Genomic DNA, 26,030 nt, shown 5'->3' with positions numbered 1-26,030 from the left:
GCTTCCTGGCTAACACTGACACTTGAGCGTCCTCCTGTAAGATGTCTCATGTAGAGGAACAATCTCTGCCAGCTCTGTCTTTTTAAACTACCCTTCCTGTAGAGAGGCAAAATTGACAGTGTTATTATCATCCTCAATGTTATTATCGCATAGCTGGGCTGAAAGGAGGGTCTGACCCAAGCCCCCCTGCTGAGCTCATGTCAGTTGAAGAAATCGTACTAGCAGAGTGCTGGCTCACAACCCAATCTTTTAACCACTATTCTACAGACGCTTTCCTGTGCTACAGCAGCAGGCCTTCACCCGTACGCCAGTTCAGAACCTGAGAAATTCCCAGCAGCCCAGCCACGGATGAGTCATGGGTATGGGTGAGCACAAGTTCTGCCCTGATGGATCTGACCCAAAGGTCCCACCAGGTCCAGCACCCTGCTTGCCATGGGGGCCAGCCAGAAGCCTCTGGGAAGATCCCAAGCAGGGCCCAAAAGCCTTCCCCTGCTGCTGACCCCCCCCCGCCAGCACAACTGGCTCTTGGGCCACTTGATGAGAAACATCTCCAGATTTTCTGTGCTTGAAGAAGCAGCTTTCCCCCCTCTGCCCCCTCCTCCACTTTCCCCTTAAGAAATGAGCTCATGCCGCCCCATGAGAACTGTGGAGAATTAGGCATGGAAAGGGAACAGGAGGGCTGCATCAGGCATCGGAAGAGTGGGAGCTGACAGGCGGAGGAGAAGGCTCCTCGGGAACTTTGTGGGGATGACGACGGAGGGGCACAAAGCCAAGGCTGTATCTGCCGAGGAGCAGGAAGACAACAGGCAGGCGGAGTCCGAGGAGAGGAGCAGGCTGGAGAAATCACAGCTATGGAGACTCTACCAAAGCAGAGACACGAGCCCAGCAGGAAGAAGTCCTAGACTGACAGACACTGGCGGATCTCCTTAATTCACCGTCTCCCCCACTGCCTGCGCTTCTTACAGGCATGTCTTGTTTTGCATCCAGACAGTGACTTCAGCCCAATTTACTCCTTAAAGATTATAATGCTTCAATTTGATCACTGGTTCGTTTTTTGAATGCTGGATAGTGTACACCTTGGATAGTGTAGCAAGGAGTGAAAATTAAAGTATGCCCCAAAAAGAAGAGGTGAGCTAAAACAAGATAAAACATCCTCTCAAACTTTGTTGGAGTGTTTAAGAACTGGTCGTTCTTTTGCCGGCTTTTCATTGAAAGGTTTGTTCGTACTATACTAGCAAAGAGCATAAAGGGAAAAAAATCAAACAGAGATTCGTTTTCCCTCCAATGTATTTGGCAGTTCTGTGGATATGTGCGAACTGTGCATGCACGCTTAAGAACAAGGGCGCAAAGTCAAAGCGTTGCCCTTCTGAAAGCCAGTGTGGTGTACTAGTTGGAGTGTGGTTAGGATTTTGGACTAGGACTTGGCAGCCCCGTGTTCGAATGCCACCCTGCCATAGAAGCTCCCTGGGTGACTCCGGCCCACTTGCACACTCTCAACCTAACATACCTCACAAGGTCGTGGTGCAGATAAAGGATAACAATATAGGCCCCTTTGAATCCCCAGTGGGGAGCAAGGCGGGGTACAAATGAAGTAAACCCATAAATAAATAAATAGTCCAGAGACCTCCATGCACCCTATCAGACGCAGGACGTACAGAATTACACAGCCTCCCACTCGCGCCCTTAGATGGTGACGTCTCGGGAGAGCCTTACTACCGGACTCAGGTATGTATAAAGGGTTTCTCAGAAGTGTTCGAATCACCTGAACTGGTTTATTGAACACCATCCAAACAATTCTGTAACAAAGAGGGCAAAGCACAGATAAAAGCAATTATTTCCTCACCTAATTATGTAAACAACGGCTAATTCAAGGCAGGGCCCATCTCCCATTCAATAACATCCTTGTTTTGTTTGTTTTTAAATGATGTTCCGTTTAAGGAGCCGAAATGCGTCTTTTCTGTACATGAGCAAGATCAGACATGCAGAAACGCAATACTATGAGAGAGGCCCACCCAGCCAAAATTAGCCCTTGTAGGCCCTTCGCAGGTTTCAGAGGGGCAGCGGCAGACATGTGCTTAGCCCTCTCTCTGCAAGCAGTGGGCCTTCACTCTCATGGGTTGCACGCGTATTTTTGGCTTAAAACCGTCTTCTTTTTGCAAAGCAATAACTTAAAACACCACCCTTACATTTTCTTGGCTCTCACAAAGAGCCATTAATCAATTATGCTCTTTGCCAATCCAAGTTGGGTGGAATTCACTGCCAAGATGGAGAAGAGGTCACTTGCAGGCAGTTGTATGCAACACACACACACAACAAACATCTTCAAATATACATAAGGCACCTCAGAGCCAAATATGGGTAGGAACATTGTTGGATGCCAATAGGTAATGTTCTATAGCTCCAGGCTCCATATGCGTTTCTCCATTACCTCCACCCCCGAACTTCTCCCTCTAGGCTTCACCCCTTCCAGCTCGTTCCTAAGCCCTAGCCAGCTCTGGCCTAGGGAGTCTCCTCTTCTACACACTCAACCCATCTCTGAGGCCTGAACAGGGAACTGATGGCAGCCAAGAACTCCTCTATGACATCACAGCAGTCCAGCCAGTCACTGACTTCATTACTACCTAACAATACTGGGGAGGGCTCATGGGTCAAAGCAAGCACCTTTGCATGCTGAAAGTCCCAAATTCAAACCACCACCAATCTTGGGTAGCCGAGAAAGAGATACTAGAGAGTCACTGTTAGGCTATGCTGGAGGGGACCATTGTGGTCTGACTGGGAAGAGGCAGTTTCGTACACGGGGGTTGTGGCTCAGGGGCAGAGCAGGGGTGTTGCATTCGGAGCATTCCAGGTAAAGCCCCTGGCAGTGCAAAGGATCTCAGGTCACAGAGGCCAGGAAGGACGTTTTGGGCCAAGATCCTAGAGAGCTGCCAAGAGCCAGGTAAGACCCCCTCAAGCTAGAGGGTCTGATTCTGGATAAGGAAACTTTGTAAGTTCCTTAGAGATTTTGGTGGGAAGTGCCCTGGCACAGTAGTCGAGCCCTTCCTTTGCCTGCAGCAGATTCCAAGCTCCGTTCCTGGCAGCTGAAGGTTCTCAGGAGGGAGGAGATGGCAGGGGTCTTCTTCCGCTTCAGACCCTGGGGAGATGCCACCAGCACAGAGCCAGGTAGATTACTGGTCTGACTTGGTATAAGGCAACATTAAATGTTCAGTGCAGATAAGCTAGAAGTAATGCCTCTGTCCCTCCCTGCTCTGATAAATAGGATAATTGTCCCACCCACACTCCTCCTTGTGCCAAATATTACATCCCCCTCCCCAAGAAAAACAGCCAAAAATTCCAAAGCCCTCTTCAGCCAGCAATAGCGAGATCCTTGCAAGACATTCCTGCCTGTGCACCAATGGAATGTGCGTGGAGCATCTCCCAGATAGATCGATATCAGCTTGGCAGAGCTGCTATGCCTCAAGGCTGCTGAGATCTGCACAAACAGACCATTGTTGACTTATGGAGAGTGGTGAAGATTCTTATTGTCTTTCTGACAGCAGCCGGGGCTCTGCTTCCCGCAATCCCAAACAATGTTATCTTTCTTCCCCACTTCCATAATTTCAGATGCGCCATATGCATATTCAGGAGTCAAAGATGGCTTTGTGCGTTAGTGAACGATTCCTCTCTCTAACTGAGAAAGCCCTAAAGGCACATATTTGACAGGAAAACAGCTGGCAGTGGTAACGGCAATGAAGTCTAGCAAGCCACTAAATTGGGTTCTGGGCCAATACAGGTGGCCAGATGACCACGGGCTAATACTATAGGAGTCTCACTTTTCACTGCAATCTTTCAGGAGTCCCTGGAACCACCTTTGGTTCCTGGAGGGTCCAGCGGCCACACAGGGCTTTCACTATGACACAGTTACCCTTCTTCCTAGTGCATCTCTCTTTCACACACCCTGCAGAACCCCAGAGGCCCCTCAGGTGGACCCCACTGAAGTACAGGCTGCTCCCAGCCCCATCAGGATCTGTGCACTGGATGCTGTCCATGTGGTTCCCCTTCGGCACGTTGAGCATACCGCGCATACACTGCCGACCTGCAAAGAAGAAGTCATCCATCTTGCAGAATCAACCTGAAACCTCTTTTATAAAGCACAGGAGACAAAACATCACAAATAAAAGATATCGGACATCCTATTACGCAATTCCTTCTTGCTTTAAAATGGGGTTCAGGGTGTTGTGGATATATTCAATGAAGAATTATGTCATAAACAAACAGTTCATGTTTAACTACAACATCTTGGCGCTCATAGCTTGTCCACATCGCTCCTGACGCCCTTGGAAAGAGATGCGGGGGTCAAAGTCTGGATTTGAACTTGTGGCATAAAACTGTCCTCTGAATGTACTTACCAATTTAATACCACAGTCTCAGGGCTCAAGAGAAGTACTAGGGCCTGGACTCCAGAGAAATGTTTTAAATCTTTGCAAATTTCGTGTCTCTGCCAAAGGGAGCTCTGACTCTCAAAAGCTCATAACCTGGGAATCTAGTTGGTCTTTAAGGTGCTACTGGAACCAAATCTTGCTCTCCCCTATTTCATGTTTATTGCTACGTCTTTGAAACTGAGTGTACTGACTCACACGGTGTAATTTGTCTTGAGTCTCAGTGAGAAAGACAGACTATAATCAATGTAAATAAATAAACAAATAGTGACTTTTAGCAGCAGAGTAGCCTGCCTCCCTTCCCCACTGGGGCTAAAATGGCCTGTGCAATGCGTCTCTTGGGGGATGGGGGACTCCTGGAAACAGCACAAGAGGGGCGTAGAAGGTCTGCAATACAGGGGAGGGGAAACCGGTGAAAATAATTCCCCTTTTTGTTTGCAGAACTCCTCCACAGGGTCCCACCCTATGATATGAAACCAACAGAATGCTGGGAAAGCCTCAGCCAGTTCAGCCCAAAACCAGTTCTTAACAGACACACGCAAGTAATTCCGCCCACTCCCCAAAACGGGCTTTTACCCTGGCAGCCAGCAACAGCCTACTTTATTCCTTTTCTCAAAGAAAGCAATACCGCCATAAACAACTGCAGCTCTGCAAGAACCAGCCACATAAAACATATTTAGCAATACGAGCTGAAGGATTCTTTTCACTGATAGCCACCAAACTGAACATCTGAACTCCAAAAGGCTGATATAGCACAGCCTGGGTGCTTTTCCTTTGAATTTGTTCCCAGCTCTGCAGATGAAAACTTCATCCAAAAAAGGCAATCTGGCTCCAACTGCATCGCTTCTGGTTCACCATTAAGGATAAAATTAAAAGGCACCTTTGGGCCTATTATATATACTTTAGCCAGTGACCCACGATGCAAACACAATCAGAGCTAGGTGAGAAAATACAAGCTGATGGAAGTTTGGAAGACACTCTTGCAAACTGCAGGGCTTGTCACTTTCAATAATGTCTCGGAGTGCAGGAGAACAAACGTTTGGATTTCTGCTTCTTGGAACATCAGCTTCCTTCGACTCCACAATTAAACCAGCTTAGCAAGGACCACAAACGTCACTGCAGCAACGTACATCGGATGAGAACTGAGTTTATGTGGCGGCCGTGAGACTGAAGTCCCAGATCCAATCTCCCCTTTGCAGCCAACTCACTGAGTGGCTCTGTGGGCAAACCTCCCTCTTAGCCTCCGAATACTGGCCGACCCTACAAAACTGTAGTAAGAATACAAGGCAATACATGTCAAGTGATTTATACACTTGAACATGCTGTGCATTTGCTAATGTTTTGTTTCATTCAACAAACTACTGTCTGGTTGTAAATGTTAAACATATTGTGATGTACAAAGGCATTCAGTAATTCCCAACAGACACACAGAGGGGCTGTCGAGGGAATTTAATTTGCCTTCTGCCAGTCCCAAGGAACAGTCTCCATAACACTTGGGCAACACACATCACTAGCCCAGTTTGGGCCTGACTTATTGTTGAGATTGTCGCAAAGCGTGTACTTCGACTGCAACCGCCTGTCATGCTGCGAGTCAGCAGAGAGAGCCCTGCTTCCCAGTCCAGCTAGTTTGCGTCAATCTTTCGTCGTGTTCAGGAACGTGCCGTCCCACCCCGTCTTGCACTGGATCTTGCAAATTATAGAGAACAAATTGTTCAGAGTTAAGCATCTGCCTGTTAAGCTGTTGGTTCATAACATGATACTGGGAACTTTTCAGAACAAGTTAACAAAAAAAATTACAGGTCTCTGCCCCAAGGAGCTTACAATCCACATACTCACAAAGGGAAAGGACAGAAGAAAGGAAAGGCGAGAGAGATGGGTTGCAAAGGTGAAGACATATATGGGCACCTATCCTCCGCTTTGATTCAGTCCCATGTCTGTCCACAAATCTGGTTTTTATCCTGCAGGAAACCAGATTCCAAGATTGCTCCAAACTGCTTGAATATCTGCCAAGCTGCAAAATATATTATGTTTCAAGGTTTCATATTTCTTTAGTGGAGAATGTGCCGTTTTCTAACCAAAGTACACACATCCTAGCATGCACTTGCAGGCTACAAGAGGTATCTCCGACTGCCCGAATGGAAGATTTTGCTGCCCCATGGATCCCCTTCCACAATTGGATTAAAAACAAACATAAAGACCTGAATGTAATAAATACATGATGGCAGTATTGTAACTTGCTACTAATAACCACAGTCGAATGATTTGTAGTGTGAAATGATATGATATGTAGGTAAGTAGAACGCTGATGCAAGCAGACTGTATGATTTTCCTTTTACCTTTTCTTCTCCTATTCCCCTTTCCCTTATTTCTATTCTTACGAGAAAACGAATAAAATACATATGGGGAAAAAGCGGTATCTCCGACTGCCCAAAATCAGTCTTATTGCCAGCAGCCAGACAACCTCCCTGTACCACAAATGCTTCTCTAGAGAGAGCACAAATGTTGACTCTCCCGTATAAATGTGGTGCACAGGTGCAGCTGCACCTCTTTGGCAAGGACTGTTATTTCTTCCGGCTGTTCCGGAGACACACAGCTGCCTGAAAACATCAGCCATCTGAAATCCCTTCCAATCCGCCTGCATTCCGGGCGAATAGCAGGGGAATTAACTGGTCCCTGAAGTGGGCCTCGTCTTTAAGGATTTCAACTGGTAACACCTGTTTGCACCTAAACAATGTCCAAATTTCCCAAGGCCTGTTCTTTCTCACAGCCACATGTCCATTTCTGGGGCGGTACGCCATCTCTTCCTTGCAGTCGGCCAGAGCTGATCCAACTCGAATGCAAAAAATAAGAACAGAAATGCTAAGACAGCGTAAGCAGAAAAATCAAGTGGGCCCACTCGTGGCTGGTGTAAAGCAACAGTGGGCGGGGGGGGGGTTGAAGATTCTGCTTAGGTTTTCCACCTCAGAAACATCTTTGGCAGAGTCTGATCTTACTCTTAATTGATTAGGCACAAAAACAATGAGACCACAGCAGACAGCTGAGTAGATTATAGCCTTCTAACCTCCAACTGGACTAAAGTGAAATCTAATTTCTTCTGCAGTGCCGTGGATATTTCTCCTCAACTGAGTCCGTTCACTCCGTTGCAGAAGACAGAGCTTCAAACTGTGTTTGTTTTTAAAGCTCAAAAAACCCTTGAGAGGCTCCAACTTTGAGCAGAGGAAGAGCAGAACACGGGCCTGCCTGCTCCGCTCCCTCCAGCCGTTTTTCTCCGTAAAAACTTCCACTGTTCCTTCAGGGCCCATATTTTTCCCCTTTGGGAGAGGAGCTCCAGCAGAAGAAGGGCTTAAGCAACCCCCCCTCCATTCTTGTACTCAGCACCTTTCTGAAGACACTTTTGGTTCAAAAAAGTCAGGGCATACTACAGTAAAGCTGCCGGTTACAGCTAGTTGGAAAAAACCTAACAGGTTGCAGCGTTCTTCCTGACCCATTCCCAAGATGGAGAAAAATGCCTTGATACTCTAAGCAAGCACCTGCAGGGACAAGAGACATGCAAGTTTATTTAAATGTAATCAAAGATGATAAATGAACCAGTGTTTTTAATAAATCGGCTGGCAAGTCTAATTATGGGGTAGCAGTTTACAACAGAGCTCATTAATATATGCCAACATCCAGTCTGGAAGGGGAGGGCACGGATTACGGCCAAGCAAGCACATCGCTGGTGTGGATCTGCCGCTGAGCATCATGCTCAGGTCCCACTATGGTTCCAACCGTGCCAGAGCTGCAGTTCCTAACTGGGGCACTTTCACACCGCCCAAAGCACAGCCTCGTGGCTTCATCATGCAGTGGTCATTTTGCCTCTTCGAACAGACCATGAAAGCTCCTATTCTGAACTCCCAGCAGAGAGGTCTGTTGCATCGTCAGCCTCATTTAAAAATAAAATGAACAACGAACCTCGAGAACAGGGGTCAGATTGCAAGAATGAGCAAGTGTTCTGGCTTCTGGTAGTGCTAAGGCCCACACCCCCGTTTTCTGCCCTCTTCTTCATGCACGCGTTTCATTTCTCCCACACACTGCACTCAAATTCCAAGGATGGCTTGTTATGAAATTATTAAATATGCACGCATGCACACACACACATGCATGGAAGTGAAGTCATTCATATTCTGAAATCACAACAAACTCTTCTTGCCTCTTCTCATGGGGGAGGAGACTCGGCGGACAGCAGGCTTCCCTCAAGAGCCCTAGTTCAGAATTCTCTTGTGAAGTTATGCAACCCACAAGCCAGACATCCTACATTAAGGGGTCCCCAATCTTTTCTGAGCCTGTGGGCACATCTGGAATTCTGACACAGTGTGGTTGGCGCAGCAACAATATGGCTGCCACAAAATGGCTGCTGCAGGAGGTGGAGCCAGCTACAAAATGGCTGCTGCAGCTTATCTTTGGTCACACAGTGAAGATTCCTGTGTTGTGGTGGACGCAGTCGCCAAAGCAGTGTTTTCAAAAAACTGCACAGCTAATCAATACTCCAATGGCCAAGCAGAAGCCATGCTTTGCAAAAGCCCCACCTACTTTGTATTGTCGAAGGCTTCCACGGCCGGAGAACGATGGTTGTTGTGGGTTTTCCGGGCTGTATTGCCGTGGTCTTGGCATTGTAGTTCCTGACGTTTCGCCAGCAGCTGTGGCTGGCATCTTCAGAGGTGTAGCACCAAAAGACAGAGATCTCTCAGTGTCACCTACCCACCTACTTTCTAAAAACACTTGCCAGGCACCAGAAAAGGTGCTGGCTGCCACAACTGTGCCCACGGGCACCATGTTGGGGACCCCTATTCTAACCCACTGTGGCTTAAGCACCTGAGCATCGTGGCAAATTTATTTTAGAGAATGAAACCGGAGGCGTCATACAACCAATGCCCCAGCCTCGTGCTGACAGACAGACAGCCAAGCGCAGACATCAATACTGCACGGCAGTGTCCACCACCAATCAGGACCAGTTCCACCAACCAGACTGTGACACTTGGGGGGGGGGCGGTTCGCGCGCTGGGAGTAGGGCTAGACCTGCAAGCTGGCAGATCAGGTGGAGCATTACAAAGAGTGGATAAAAAATGACCCTTGAGCACATCGTATGCAGTTTCTGAACTTACATCGCCCGCTTCCATTTGTGCTAGGAAATAAGGGTCCCCTCCACTTCCTGGCTGCAGGGGTAAAATCTTTGAAAAGCAAAGCATATTGATTAAAGGCAACAGATATTGATCTGCTGTCAAGAGCCCATTCTGGAAGCCTCATTCAAGTATTACTGGAGGGCAGAGTGACCAGTTCAAGTCCAGCCTCCTTGACCCCCATCAGCAAGTATTTAAACTCAACATAATGGAGTGGAAGAGAGCTGCCCTGGTGAAAACGCTTCCACCGGATTGCTGTCAATACGCTTCCACAGCAGCCCTGACACTGGACTGCCAGAGGCCGTCTTGCCCCTTTAAGTCACCAGGACAAAGGCCGATTGTTCATTGTTTGCTGGATCTTCCTGTTCTGAAAATACTCATTTTTCCATCTTAACAACAGCCGAAATACAGTTAGATGAAGGGTTACTAGAAACGTTTGCATCTGTATAACACTTGAGTTTATCGTAAAGTTCAATCACAGGACTGGATGCTAATGCAATCGTCTCAACAGGCCACCTACGACGCGGGAATTGTAAAAAGGCAGAGCTGGAAACAGACACGGCACAAGGTATTCGGGCAGGCAGAAAATCCAAACAGTTAAAAATATTGTTGCAACCTAAAGAATAGGCAATTTGTTACCTTTTTATAGTACACCAAAGTCTGTTACTAAACGGCTACATGAGAAATCTGCGATCACAAATTCTCATGGATTTTGCTCATCTACCAGGCTGCAGAAGGAAGTCTGGGAAGGGGATTAAGATTGGAGAAACAACACGTGAGAAGAAGGGGCTAGGAGGCCACTTGGGAGGAAGGCCATAGCCTCTGTGCCCCGTTCGTTGGCCCTCCAGGGTGACTGGTTGGCTACTGCATGAAACAGTGTGCTAGACGAGATGGACTACTGGTCTGATCCAACAGGGTATAAGAGACCGTCCCTAAATGCCACGGTCCCAATTCAAATCAGCAGCCTCACTTAACTGCTCCAAAGTACACAAAATAAAACAAAGCACAAAGCAATAAAGCCCCAGGGGGTTGTGATCACCGACAAACCTTAAGAGAGGCTATCCCACCCTGCATCATAATGGAGTCAAATAACATTTCCCCTTCTATCTCAAGTCTTGATACCTGTACTGAAAAAAACCCCACATGGTTCCTTGATGAATCAGAGATTGTGAGCCTGGAGCCAGAACTCACGGCATCCTTCTGTTCTCCCCCTGCAACGGAGATAAATAACTAATAGTGCACGGAAAAGTCATGCAGAGATTGGGGGGGGGGCAGCATAACAAAACATAAGTGTGCATGAAAAGGTAAAATAGTCGCAAATATTGGCAGACACATTTGCAAGGTTGGGGTCCTGGGCAAAGGCACGCTGAAGAGGGTACCTCAGACACCAGCCGCTGAACACGATTTACTGTACTGGGGTCTGGACTGGTGTTGATGACACCTTTCAGCCGGTTATCATGTGCCTTAAGCATCCACTGAGATGGAAAAGCAGAATATAAACTGATATAAAGATTTTTTTAAATGCTTGTAGTATTTTAATCTCTCTCACACACACATGCGCGTGCGCACTGCCCTTGTTCACTGCTGGCTGGTTCTCTCTACAAGCAACTGAAAAAAGGCTGTTATCATTTATCTTGTTTAAAAGCAGGGAGGGCATGGAAACAGCTGCCAAACTTGCCAATATCTCCTCGCCAGCTATCAAAGCTCACATGCACCAAAGGCAAAACCCTTCACGTGCTAAGCGAGGCACTGAGCAATTCAGATTGAGAGCCCCCACAATGCCAACCAAAGTGGGCGACCTGAAACTCTCTATAAGATCACAAAACACAAAAGCACCCAAAGGACAAGAGTGCAAATTATTTTGCAAAATTTAGTCATGGTGATACATGAACCATGAGCACAACGACTCCCTCCACTCCCCACAGAGTCAGTGAAAGACTTCTCAATGTGTAGACTATGTCGGTACTCATCTTCCAAATCCAGATTGCAAACGACATATATCAGAGCTGGTGAACTGCAACAAACGTTAGTAAATGGCAATAGGACTGCATGGACAGCCTTTGATCATACTTACCAGAGCATGACACTTCAACCTACTAACCACGCAGAGAGGACATCTCATGTTGTGGTACATCTTTGGAAGTTACTGTAAAAGGCCAATGCAACCACCATCCCAGATTCTACTAATCAAACCTTGCTGATTTAAAGTCAAACGGCAACACTTCCTTCTCCCCGGCACTCAAAACGGAACAAAAGAATTCCCTCTCCCTCGCCCACCGGGCACATTGAGGTATGCTGCTCTCTAATTACAGCGCTCATCAAATTATCTAATAATAACTAATTACTCCTAGGAAAACATGACAAGGTACAAAAAGTTTCAATTATGTAGGATTAGATTGTTTGACTCTAACTATAACCAAATCCCAAACAGACTCAGCTATAAAGCACAATTTGGCTGGAACCTCAATTATGTGGTGGAAATTACAAGCCAGGATACAGCTCAGATGTGAAGGGAGGCTTGCACTGGCGCGCCCGGAGGGGAGATGAAAATGCTTAGAAATGCACATGAAAGCAGCTCCTCTCTGGCCTGACAGAGGAGCAACACGTTTCACCGTGACCCCCTCATCTGCTCATTTGAGGGGAGCATCGGGCAGACTTATTGCAACACGCCTCCCTTCTTCTCTAAAGCCAGAAAGGCAGTTCAGGCATTCTTGGCCCCTTTTCACCTTTTGATAAGAGGCGCTTCCCCAAAACGTCTTCCCTCTCCTGCTTTCAAGCACCTTTGCTTGCTATGGCCTCCGCAGCACTTGAGGGCCATCATCTTACAATCAGATAATGATCCAAGAGCACCAGCCTGATACTCAAAGAATGCCTGCTGCAGAAATATCAGGGAGAGGCTTGTGCTGATTACAAACCCCCGAAATTGATCACGGTGATGAATGGCAGGCAGTGCAGCAGGCTGATCACCCAAGAGGTGCACATGCGCTGGCCAAGAACCATCTACCTCAGGCAGACTTGAGCCACTGGCTCAACCTGCATGGTATGGGCTACTCTAACAGGTCAGAGCTGGCTGGATTTCAATCCAGGAGTTCCTTGTTTGTCCTCAGCAACAGGTGCAGGCCCAACTGCCACCCCCTCCCCAGGTCTGAGCGACGCAGCCCCTACAAAATGACCAGCCCCACAGAGACGGTTGGGCTCAGCTTGCACTGGGGCCATCTGAGCATCCCAGCATGCTTGGGCAAAGGAACAGCTGTTTGCTCTCCTTACCCATAACAGGCCCCCAAATCCCACTCCTTGGCAGAGCAAAAGGGAGGGGCTCCCCTTTCCTCAGTAGCTTCAGCAATCCTTTCCCTCATTAGAGCAAGGCATTATTCAAACGAGCCTATTAACATGCACCAGAGGGAGGGATCGGTGGCATATTGTCACTCACTCTGTCAAGATCCCAGGCGTGCCCAAGCATCACGTTCAGGGCTCAAGGAGGCCTCGGAGTGACATTCCTTTGCCTGCCACCAAACCACAGCAGGACCAACAATGGCACTGGGCTGCCAAAGCCCAGCCCTCGGCCTGGGAGATTACGGGGCACCGTAAAATGAGAGAGAGGCTGGCACTTCCAGATGGGAGGTGAGGGGCTAAGGAGACCTCTGGGCTAACTCCTCTGGGCTGAGGAGAGGCATGCTTCCTTGAGAGTAAGTCTTACTCAGTGGGATTTACTTCCAAGTAAACATGCATATGTTTGCACTACAAGAGACTAACTAACCTGATGCAAATGCCGCCTGCATCACAAATTTACCCAGCAATGTTAGGCAAACCACCCTTTCCTGCAGTGTAGACCTCTCCCCCACTCCAAGCGCCTGCAATATCATCCAGTCTTGCCGTAAAAAGTGCTGAACTGGCAACAAGCACAACATTGCTGACCAAAGCAGGGAAAGGGGCCATGTTGCTCTTCCAAAATTTGTTCATTGGTTTTGATTTCTTTTCACCCAAACCACAGTGGGAACACAGTAACAGCCAAAAATGAAGCACGAGGAAACCGAAGATAACATGAAGAGAAAGATCCATGAGTCTGATTGGCACAAGAGAGAGAAGCAAGGCTGGAAAATGACCAATCAGGGTTTGCCACTGACCAGCCAGGAAACCAAAATAACAAAAAAAACCTTGCTTAAAGTGGAGTTTGCAAATAATCGGTTGTGCTTGGGGTTTGGCAGGTGTGAGCTGACACAGTGTAGTTCAGCCGCCTGAATCAGACTGTTATATCAAGATCAGCACCAATACAACACCAACCTGTAATCCTGCAGCAACATTTTTTTAGGCTGGCTAAGATTCTGATCCCCGTACTGTGGGGAGAAAGGAAACTGAGAGAGGGCCAGTTGCGTAAGGCTACCTAATGAGTTTGTGGCTGAGATTTGCACCCAAATTGCATTTTATTGTCCGCTAAAGGCTACCCATCATAAAACCCACACGTTGTGAGAGTCAGTGAGGTGCAGTGGTTAGTGTCGGACTAGCATCTGGGAGACCCAGGTTCAAATCTGCACTCTGTCACGCAAGCTTGCTGGGGGACCTCGGGCTATTCAACTCTCAGCCTAACCTACCTCACAGGGTTGTTGTGAGGATAAAATAGAGGCAAGCAGAATTAAGTATGCCACTTCGGGTCCCCATCCGGGAGAACAATAAAGTATAAATGAAGCAAATAAAAATAAATAGTAATGTACCCGTTTCCCTAAACTTGAGAGCATTTGCCAGATCCTGAAGGGGAAAGATCTGGTGGGAACTGACCATTCCAGACAGCAACTATTGCAGCAGAACGTGAGTAGGGGGGAGAGGTGGTGGTCTGCGTTTCAGCCCCAGATCCCACGGAAGGTTTCCAAGGGCCAGCTCCGTAACAGGCTTGGCTGCTTTCCCTCCGCTGGGAAATTCCTCCTCATAAATGTCACACACGGGCATTGCAACACAAGAGGATTTTGCTGACATTCACTTGCAACAAACACACCCTTTGTTCATCAAGAACATGTTACAAGATTTCCATCCGAGCATGCCAACCCCATGGGCAACTTCTGCAAACTTGCCGGACTGTAGTACAGTTTATTTACTTCCTTCCTTCGTTGCATGGATTCCTGATGTCCCGGTCTCCTGGTCTCTGCCGCTGGCAAATCCCAGTCTCCGCTCTGCCACTTGGTTGTGGCCTCCTTAAAATATTCAGCCCCACACATGCAGCCGCCATCGATGGGGCCAGACCCTTTGATCAGCCGTGTTTCCGACTGCCAGGAGCTCTCCAGTGCCTCAAGTCGAGCGCTTTCACATCACCTCCTACCCAATCCTTTACAGGGTTTATTCTAAGCTTCCCCCCCCCCCCATCCTGCACAAGCAGCTGGCATACTGCCTACCCCCAAGCTACCGGAAATTGGAAAAGGAACAAGAAAGGAGCAAGAGGAAATGAAAATTTCCCTTCTCTCATATATGGGAACGGACTTGACTCCCTCACAGCCACAAAAGGCATAAACCTCACAGGGAGCTGAGGCTAACACCTGCCCCCCATTATTCTGGGACCCGGGACTCGCCTCCGTGGCAAAGGGGTCACTATATCCCCGCGTCAGGGCCTGTTTCTGTGTCCAGGGTGAGGGGCGAAGGGGGCTCTCCACAAAATGGCTGCTCGGAAACGGATGCTGCCTGTTCAGAAGGAAAGCAACTTGCGTATTACGGCCAACGCTGCTGTGGAACAAGAGGGCACAACATCACAATCTCCACGCCCCTCTGTCTCTCTGGCTGTCCCTCCCTTTGTCCCAAAGTAGGCCTTGGGCCTCTTGGCCTGCCTGGTTTTCCACCCGTCAGGCCTCCTCACAGCCTGCCAGGCCCAGCTGCAGCTGAGCCGTTGCTGGTTCCCACCCAGGATGGGAGCCCTCCTGAAGAGCCAGGCGAAGCAAGCACTCTTTTCTCCTGAAGAGCCAGGCAAGGGTCCAGTCAGGGGATGGGTGGGACAGGTGTGGGACGACACGGACACTGCCAAATACGGGCTGAGCCCTGAGGATTCTGAGAATTGTAGTTGGCCTAACAACATTCAATGGTGGTCGAGAGATGGAAGGCCAGGTAAAGAGCGGCCTATGGAAGAGTTGGGGGCCTGGCTGGGGTTTCCCCCCCGGCTGCTGGAAACACAGAAAGAAAAAGACTAAACTGTGCTGCCCCTGAGCTAAATTCTGCTGGACAGGAGTCACTTTGGGGGGCTTAGAACAACAACAACATCATTCGATTTATATACCGCCCTTCAGGACAACTTAATGCCCACTCAGATTGGTTTACAAAGTATGTCATTATTATCCCCACAACGAAACACCCTGTGAGGCCCTGGTGGAGGTTAAAAGTTCTGCATGCCCCATCTAAGCAGGGGCAGCGGGGCCTTCCACGGTCTGTCTGGCCTCCCCTGTGCCTCTCTCCAGGGCCTCAGGCGCAGAGAACTCTTTCACATCCTCTCCTACCTGATCTATTTCTCACGGGAGCTCTTCGGGACTGAACCTGCCACCTTCTCCGTGCGGGGCAGGCATTCTGCCAGTGAGCTACGGCCCCTCCTCTGACAAATCACGGCCCTTGTGTTGTCACTCAGGTGTGCTTTTTAAAAGAACTGCTAGCTTGGCCCTTCCAGACCCCCCTCTCTAAATCAAATCCCCAAGAGACAGCTGGATTCCAGAGCACCTGCACACCGATGCACTCCCACAGACCCCAAACGCCAGCGCACTTCCTTCCCAACTTCCCCGCTCCCGTAACACTACAATAACATAACACCTGTCCGGGCAGCTACACCCTCTGCACTCTCCTCCTCTCTTCGAAAGGAGTCTGGGGCAAAATTCACCCTGACAACTCAAGCCAGGCCCCCATACATATTCATAAGATGGATCAAAGCCAGTAAACCCCCTCCCCATTAACAGAGATCATTTGATTATAATGGAAACTATCTTATTAGTTGAGATAAATGCATGTTTAGCTTATTTGCTTGGCTGCATTTCAGCTGTGAACCTGAAACCTTTCCAGTGCGACTTGTATGTAGATCAGCCCAGCCCTGGGCACACCATCCATCATATGAAACACAGAGGACAGGGATACCAACCCCTTGGTTGTGTATTAACAGCAACATCTAAGAAGGCAGGAGCAGCTTTGTAGCTGGGAGATCCCTCATGGATGGATTTCTCTTTCTAGGTCTATCAATGGCTGTAAGCTTTGATGACTAAATGGAGCTTCCATGTTCAGAGGCAGTGTACCTGAATACCCATTTCAGGGGAACTTGTCTTTGTGCCCCGACTGTGGGCCTCTTATTGGCTGCTGGAATGGATGAACTGCTGGCCTGAACCTGCCAGGTTCTTTCTAAGTTCCTAGGTTACACATTTGAGAGCAGGACAGCATCTTCAAGTCACGCAAATCACTTCCAGATGGCTAACTAAAGGCCAGCCCAAACAAGAGGGGTGCAAACTCAGAGGCCCACCCTGGTCCCTGGGGAGCATCCTGCAAAGTCTTACAGCTGCCTCGTGGCTCAGCTAAACTCCTGGCCCTAACTTGTCCCATGAGCTGGGCGCAGTGACTAAGTAAGAAGCGCTGCCAGCAAAGTCACTCTCTCAAGGCATCATCTTTAGACTCTTTCCAGCTGTTTTCTTACACGTTTTTCTAAGGGCTCGTACTATTTTCACTCTGCACTTCAGTGGTGCGTAATATCTGGTTGTAGCTTAAGGGCAACTTTCTTGCACTGTATTTTTTCCCCAAAACGCAAACAGTGTCAAGTGGAGAGGCGAGGCATCTGCCTCCGCTATGCAAATACCTGAGATAGAGGAAGAAGGTAATTGCCCGTTTGGAGAAGGCGCACAGATGCAGCAGGTAGCAGTCTGGCATCTGGCGGACATCCTTTGAACTCCAAGGAGGGAGATCAAGAGCGGCTTGGTTTTCAGAGGCCCGGCCAGGCACCACCGCAGACGGAGCCCAGACCAGCACAGCAGTCGTGTTAGGACAGAACTCCACGTTCGGGTCACACCTCTGCTGGGAGCTCAGCTAGGGGGGGCCTTAGGCAAGGACTTGCACTGGAATGCAGAGCTAATAATACTGACCTACCTTGCAGGGGTTTTGTGTGGAGGGCACCAAGAAAATACATGTTGTTTTGAGCCCATACAAGTACATTTTGAATGGGAGGACAGAAGAGGCATTAAAATGAAAATTCCTGTCCTCATCCCAGTTGTTTTTATTACTTGACATATTACACAATCGGATACGAGGGAAGGGGGAGTTTAATCGGCCAAGGAAGAGCAGCAAAGGAACTTCCCTTTCAGCCGTCTCCAAATGCAGCCCGATTCTCATTTGTATATGAAACGTGCTGGTGCAGTGCCTAAGCTGTGATCCAGGAAGTCTTCTCTAACACAGACTCACTCAGTGGCCTCTGAACCTTTAAAGCCATTAATGGACTGGGGCTGCCATACCTGCGGGGCCGCCTCTCACCGGAGGGCACTTCGCTGGCAGAAAAACATCTACTGGTAGTTCCTGGCCCCAAGCAGGTTCCACCTCACCTTGACCAGCACCAGGGCCTTTTGGGGTCTGGCACCAACCTGGTGGAACTCTCCGTCTGTGGAAACTTGGACCCGGCAAGACCTACTACCCTTTTGACGTGCCTGTAAGACAGAGATGTTCCACCAGGTGTACGGTGGTTGAGGCAGGCGGGCCACGCAGGGTGCTGCTCCCCTGGTCTGCGACACAACTGGCCACCCCACCCTATGGGATCTTTTGATGTTGAGGGTTCTGTGCCATATGTGCCCTGCCGTGCTTTATTGATTGTATCGCTGTAGATTTCATTGTTATGCTATCTGTTTTTATCTTTTATACTGTATTTACTGATGTGATCCACTTTGAGCTTGTTTGTGGGGAAAGTGGACTATAAATATAATTAAATAAATAAGTATCAGTCGCGTTCCCCCTCTGCATGACGCTGGCCTGCTCTACAAACTTCTTATAAAAACCGCAACCAAGTAAGCGGAGTGCTTTAAACACTGAAAGATTTACAGAAATGCTGCGCTTGAGTAAAGGTATGCCCCCTGGCTCCAGGATCAATCCACAAAGTGCAGAGCCGTTTCGGAGTGCAATGCAGTTGGTGGGGCTGCCTGAAGGGGTCATGCAGCCCTTGAAAGAGAGCTGGGGACCAAACATCTTGGGCCCAGCAGGAGGGGGGCAGAAGAGGAGTCTCCTACGCTCATTACCCAGGGCGATAAATAACTTGATAGCAAGATTCCAGTCAAAGCTCACAAGCAGCCGATTCCAGAAGCCCAGCTGATGAACACCTTGCTGAAAGAAGCACACACAACCACACGAGCGCCTGGAATGGCAGCATCACAACTGCTCTAAAGCGAAGGACATCAACCCTGTCTTCACCATACGGCCGCCACGTGCAACCCGCTTGACATCACCTCTGTGCTGCAGTAGAACAGGTTGACTTCTGAACCGAGGCATTTAGAGCCTGGCTGGGGTGAGGCGGTACGGCAGATTCACAAATGGGGCCCACAGCAAAAGCCCTCCACTTTCAGCCCCCCTGGCCTTGTGTGTGGCCCGTCCACACAAAATACAAGGCCCCACAGATCAGCCTGAAGACACTCCAAGCATGGCCCAGTTATCACAAACAGAAGACAGAGTAGCAAACCGGCATCCAAACTGCACCACTGCGCAAGAGAGGGAGAGGTTTGTGCGCCTCTCCCACACCGTTGTGCACCTTCTGTAAACTCTCACAATGGCTAAAGTATTTCTGGGCTAAAAAGCAAGCTGACACGGGGCACCTGGCCAGCCCGAGACACTCCAATGACTTAGAAAGAGTTTGAAAAACGGGATATTTTTATATCTCATTGTCAAAATCTGGGGCATGAAACTTGCCTCTTCATAGAGGTCAGCACCGCAGCACAGAGCAAGCCAAGCTGCCCGTGGGACGGAGAACTGGGCCGTGCAAATTCTGCTCCCTTTCCAGATTTCGCTGCAGCTGGAAAAATCCCTCTCTGCAAATCCAAGTCTAGACTCACGTTGACCAAAAGCAAGCGGAACTCGCTCATTCTCAGTGCAAAGTCTGCTCTTGCTGATGGAGCAATTTATTCACTCACTCAAGCTATCATAGCTGTCAGGGCACTTCCGCATGACCTAGAAATATGAAAAGGGATACACACACACACACAGGCTAAAGGACACAGACGTATCACTCTCCTGAAACGGGGGGGTTCAAAGTGTACCCCAAATAGAGAAGGACCTTCCAGGCTACTCAGAAAACTGAAATACGGAACGAATGCTCTCCAAAACAGCTTCACACCGGTTAAGTCTGCCAACAGGATTTTTCCACATCTCTCCTTCAAAACGAGAGGCACGAAACATACCCAAAAATGACTGCGGTATTTCCACACCACCTAGAAAACTGAAATTCAGTACGCATGTTGACAAGAACATTTTTACATACGCCTGTCAAAGCCTGAGACCAAGTTTACTTCCCAACAGAGGCGAGCATTCTGGCTTAACTACACAGCCACACCCGTTCAACAGAGTTGCTCTGGGGAAGAGATCTTCCGGTAGTAGCCAGGAACATCTATGTTCCAACACAAGCTTTCTTCCATTCCCTTATCAAAAACACAGTGGCCCTCTGACATTCTCTCTTACCCAAATAATTCAGCTGCATCAATTTAGGCAAGAAGTCCCTCAAGCACCAACCCGCCAGAGCCAGGCAGCGATCCTAAATACTCTTCCAAGTTTATGTCAATAGCGGAGCAAGATCTACTTCATACAAGGCTGAATATACTAGAGACTTCTTTATTTGTTCACTTTCAAAGCGACGCCTCCTGCTGCACAAAGCTCTTGGAAGCCAGATAAGCAGCTGATAGGCATCAGAAGACAGCACGAAGGAGCGTGGGTGGACAGAGACTGACTGGTTTGTCTGCGCCACGAGACAGCAAGGATTTTTTTCAATGGGATGAGAGAGGCCTCACTTGGTGTGGCCACCAGGTTTGCAAAAAAAAAAATGACAGATATTTTAGCACTTCTAGGAAACTGACCTCTATTTTTAAAAAAGGCAAGGATTTGAGGGTGGTTGCGCAAATGAAGTCTGTGTTGCATAATTTTTGGCAATTTTACCTATGCAGGATGCTGAAACGCGCCCCCCCCCCATGGCCACTATAAATCTTACCCATCCCTCCCACTGTCTTCAGGGATTCCTTCAGGCATTTTATACCCCCTCCCTCCAGGAAGCTTTCGGCACTGCAGCATACACGGTACTTCCTCCATACTACCGTCACAAGAACCCTATGTGGTAGGCCAGTTTGGTGTAGTGGTTAAGAGCAACAGGAGAACCGGGTTTGATTCCCCACTCCTCCGCCAGCTGGGTAACCTTGGGACAGTCACAACTCTCTCAGAGCTCTCTCAGCCCCACCCACCTCACAGGGTGATTGTCGTGAGGATAAAAATACGCTTTGTAAACCTCACTGAGTGGGCGTTAAGTTGTCCTGAAGAGCAGTATGTAAATTGAATGTTATTATGTTATATTATTATAGGCTGGACTGAGAGAAAGTGAAATGAACTTCGTGGCTAAGGGCGAGGGGGGGGGCTTCAGACTCCAGCTCAACACCTTATCGCCCCACACGGCCTTTCAAGCACTACTTTGCACAGGGACCCACAAAGACAAGCTTGCGAGCCACCCAGAGATGGATTAGTTCTATGAAGGCATCTACCTGTGAGAAAATGCAATTACAGGTGAGGACCTAGAGTTTATTTCTATGTACAAATACTGATGGGGTTAAAAAAATACGGATGAACTAAAAGATCAGAATATTTTATTTGCTTCATTTATTGCCCACCTTTCTTGTTGAGACTGAAGGCAGACTGCATAACATGAAACAATAAGGCAGTGGAGAACTCCAACCAAAAGGGTGGTAAGACTGTGATTACAGAATGCTAACTAAGATTCAGAATATTTGGTGAGGACGGGAATGAAATCACTCGATGTATTTCAGTTACTTTACATTTGAACTCATATGCTACTCATTTGCAAAGTCTGGAATTATTAGCAGATTCTGCCCCAAACATTCAGAAATATGAGCCACCAGCTGCAGTCTGAAGCGCAGTCCTCCCTACGGACTCAAGACTGAGTCTACCACCGCTTCTGTTGCATGTATAGACTGCTCCGCAAACAGAAAGTTAATATGGAGGCAGGAAAGTGACCCATTACAAGGTCTAATTTAAATGTGATGCTGGCAAGGCAAGGCCAGAACTCGCCTACACAACTTGGCAAAGGCCCAGCCGCTCAATGACACTGCGCTGCCACTCGCACAAAGTGGTTGTGTATGTCACGTAGCTACTTTGCAGCCTATGCATTACGTCCAGCGAATGACCTGGCTCATGCCAAGTTTCTTCCGTGCTAACGAACGATCTCTGGGGATAGCAAAAACAATATAGATTTCAAGAGCAGCTGCCCCGTAACAAAATCCTACAGGTGAGGAATTATGTTGCACAAACAAAGATGAGCATTTATGGCAGATCATAGAAACTGCATGCTCTTGTCCGCCATTAGGAGACCTTGGGGTGAGTGTGCTTAAGATTCTCCCGTGATGAAGCAGGCCAACACACCACTGCCTGCTTCAGCACATTCTTGGACAGTGAAATTCAGCGGAGATTTTGCCTTGTATCTGTTGCAAAGAAACTTCACTTGCATTCCAAAAGAAAACAACGACAGGATTTCTGGCCAAGACAGCCATAGTTGCAGCATACTTGCCGACAGGGACATCATAATTCACAAATTGGGATTCAACACAAATGTCTGTTTGTTGGACCAGACCCAAAGTCCATAACACAGTTCCCAACAGTCACTCACAAACAGGACCCAATAACCTTTCCCTGAAGTGCATCCCCTGCGCTTGGAGGTATGCTGCCCCTGTGCTTGGAGGTTCCATTTTGCTCTCATGGTTGCTAGCCACTAGAGAAGGCTTCAGGGAATTACCTGGCTGTTAATTTAACATCATGGCGCAATGCAATCAATGACAAAATCCCATACCTTGGCTTTGATTTAAACTAGAACACAGAACGGTATACGTCTGCTTAGCACTGGGGTCTTTTGGATTTTGTGTGGGGCTTAAAGATAACAGTGAAGAGCATTTTAAAAGGCTAAACGCAGTATATTGCATTGCCTTGAATTTTGCTGTTTTAATAACACAGTTTAACATTCACATCAGTCAGCCATGCACAGAAAGGCACAGGAATGGCCTTTACACGGAGAAGAGTCATCGACTGCAGAGGAGGAGCGTTTCAGGCGGCCGTGATGGTCTCTAGCAGAAGGGCAAGATTCGGGTAATCTCACGCCCTGCTGGAAAACTAGCTGGTCTCTAAAGAGCGACTGGACCCGAGTCTTGCTCAACTGCAGATGAGGAGTCCCGCAGGGCAAAGAATCTGAGAGAACCAGGCAGCCCCCCCCCCCCCCCCGCTCAGTTCTCCCCTCAGCTACAAACTCTGCCACAAATGCCCGAACCCTCAGGGCTGCTCGGAGCGCCATCTGCAGTGGCCAGCCGGGTGGTCTTCCCAGCCCTGTCTTGACGCTCATCTCCAACCTCGCTCTCTTGTGACCAGCCCCTTAAGCCCGAGAGTGGCAGGCGGTGGAGCCCACCGGAGGCCAGCCGACACCACTTCTGGCTCTTAGCTCCCATGGAGGCCTGAACTCCCTGCAGACAAAGAAGGACCCTCCAGACTGGCAATGGCCAGATCTCTTCCTGACGAGCTCGTTTTCTACTTGCGAGGCAATTTAAAGGGGGTTCCCCTTCTGCACCCAGCCACCCCGCCCCTCCGCGCAGGCGAGGCGGTGACCCGCCGGGAAGGCGGGCAGCGCGCAACACGCGCGCCGGGCGCCCACCCAGGCCCCCTCCCGCCTCCCCGGGCCCGGAGGGACGCGCAGGCCAGAGCAGCGAGCCCCAGGCGGCCTCTCCCGGCCACCGCCGCCCGCGCCCGGCTGCTGTCCTTGGCGGGCCGCCCCGCAGATGCCCCGCCGCCAACATGGCTCCCGCCTGGCTCCGCAGGGAGGCCGAGAGCGCGCCCGCCGCACCGCCGCTCCAGGCGCCCGAGCAGCCGCCGCGCAGCACGTGTGAAAGGGCCGCGACACGCGTGTCTGCCTGGAGCCCCGAGGCTGGCCGGCCGGGGAAACTACGCCTCGCCCCAGCCGGCCCGGGGCTCCCATCCCGGCGGGGAGCCGCTGCAGCCCGGCCAGAGGAGCGCGCTGCCTCCGGGCGCGGGGACAGGTGGGCGCAGCGGGCCGGGCCGGGCCGGGCTCTCCTTCCGCGCCGAGCTGCGGACGCCTCTGCCCTTCCCCCGCGCCGCGCCCGCAGCCCTGCGCCCGCCCGCCCGGCCTCTTACCTGGGCATGGCCCCCCGTCCCGCGGCCGGCTGGGCTGGGCTGGGCCGGGCCGGGCCGCTCCTTCCCTGGCTCCCGCGCTTCCCCTGCGGCTCTGCGCCTGGCTCAGCCCCTCGCGAGCGGCGCCGTCGCCAGCCCCGAGAGCCCCCAGCCCGGGCAGAGCAGGAAGCGCGTCATCACCCCGGGCCCGAGGCCGGCCGGCCAGCTGGCCCGCCCCCCGCCCGCGCCCCCCGCCCTGCCCAGCCCAGCCCTGCCCAGGCGGCGAGCCTTACCGGGGCGCGCGGGCGGGCCTCGGGGGCTTCCCTCCCCAGGAGACGTGCGCAAACCCGGCCCGGCTGCGGGCATCCCCTCCAGGGCCCGGGCGCTGCAGCCGGAGGAGGCAGCGATGCGGCGCGGAGCCTCCTCGCCCCACCCCGCAGGGAAAGCGGGCCTTGGGGGGGGGGCGGCGCTGGCCCCGCGGCTTCCGCGCCCACCGCGAAGCTTCTGCAAAGCGCCGCATCCCCGCCCGGGCCAGCGCGGGGCGCGGAAGGAGAGGGCGCCCCTCCCACGCCGCGCCGCGCGCCCCTTCCTTTGCCCGCCTGCAGGAGGCGCTCGAGGGGGGCCCCGCCCGGGGGCTTTGGGGGGCAGAGAGCCTGGAGCGCAACCGGGCCCGACCCGCGGAGTGCCGCCGCGTTGCCTGCGGCGCTCCGGGCCAGAGAGACCCACTGAGCGGCCGTGCGAAATCACCGTCTTGGCTGCGGCCAGCTGGGAAGAGGGACCGGGCCCCGGGCAGGCCCCCGCCGCCGGCCCCCGAGCGATGAGGGGCGGGGGCGAGGGGGGGAAGGCAGAGCCGGGCCCACCAGCGCGCCGCTCGCCGGAACGTTCCCGAAAGGCGAAGCTGAAGCAAGAGCTCCGCCCGCCGGCAGTCTAAGGAAGAGACGCGACGCCTTCCGAACCGGGGCAGAATTTTGTTCGCAGGGTGTATGCTTTAGAGAGCCCAACAGCGCGATCCTAAGCAGACTTAGACGGGAGTCGCCCTGCTTAGAATCGCCCTGCAAGCGTCCTCCTTCGGAGCTTCGGCTTCCCAAAACTCACGCCCTGCAAATCTTGTTGGTCTCCAAGGTGCCGCTGGACTCGAATCCTGCTTTTCTACTGCAGACCAGCCGTGCCTGCCCACCTGGAACGACTTAGATCGTAGCGAAGGGTGCCACTGCCTGCTTTTTACCTGCAACTTCGCCACTCGAAGGAGAGATCTTGTTGGTCCCAGCGCGGGCTGCCTTCAGCTTGGGGCATTGTGCTGTTACCCTCATTGCCAGGAAGGGGAAAGATCCAGAGTTAACCATGTCCGCCTGTAGTTGCAAAATAGTAAAGAGTCCAGCAGCACTTTAAGACTAACCGACTTTATAGTAGCACAAGCTTTTGAGAACCACAGTTCTCTTCCTCAGGTGCAACTGACGAAGAGAGCTGTGGTTCTGGAAAGCTTATGCCTCAATAAAGTCAGTTAGTCTTAAAGGTGCTACTGGACTCTTCACTATTTTAGGAAGGGGAAAGCGGCTGCATTTGCAGCTCCGGGATCATTCAGCTTTGATTTCCTCAGAGGAAAGAGGTTTCATAATATGACATCGGCAGGCGTTGCAAACCATTTTGCTCCACGCTGTGATTGAGGTCTGGGTCGAAGCAAGAGGACCTCCAGCCAGTTGACCATACTGTGTTCCCTCTGTCTCTTACCTAGATAATTAGGGGGTCACTCAGATACCCAGAAGAGCTGTCCTAACTCCTCATTCTGTTTGCAAATACAAATGTAAATATTACCGGTGTGACCTCCCCTTTTAAATGGTTTCCGTGTTAGGGAAAGCTAGTCTCAGCGTGTGGCCTTTGCCTTCTGCACACTGGCAGAAGGCCCTTCCACGAGGCAACAGAAATCTGGCAACTCTCCAGGGGTGTCTGGTTCAGCAGGCAGGGGGGGCCGTTGACCCTGAAGACCACTGCCATAGAGCAAGGGTGGTCTGAAGGCCATCGGTGGACTACCAGTCCCTTTCCGTTGGACCACCAAGTTACGATCGCAGAGCAAAATAACATCCAGGGAAACGAGTGATACCATTCGATG

The 26,030-nt window shown here is 50.5% G+C and overlaps 1 protein-coding gene across 1 annotated transcript in view; it reads right to left on the bottom strand.

Annotated features, from left to right (window-relative positions):
* Nucleotides 1-24,021, bottom strand: part of TLN2 (talin 2) — a 134,028-nt gene extending 110,007 nt beyond the window's left edge. Inside the window, exon 1 of the mRNA XM_055002171.1 lies at nt 23,948-24,021. The gene's annotated coding sequence lies outside the window, so the exon portion shown is untranslated. The remainder of the gene's footprint in view (nt 1-23,947) is intronic.
* Between the last annotated feature and the right edge of the window lie 2,009 nt (nt 24,022-26,030).

Source organism: Eublepharis macularius, chromosome 18 (genome assembly GCF_028583425.1).
Source record: "Eublepharis macularius isolate TG4126 chromosome 18, MPM_Emac_v1.0, whole genome shotgun sequence".
Taxonomy (NCBI): Eukaryota; Metazoa; Chordata; class Lepidosauria; order Squamata; family Eublepharidae; genus Eublepharis; species Eublepharis macularius.
Note: the sequence above shows the minus strand (reverse complement) of the source record. Positions and strands in the feature narration are given on the sequence as shown.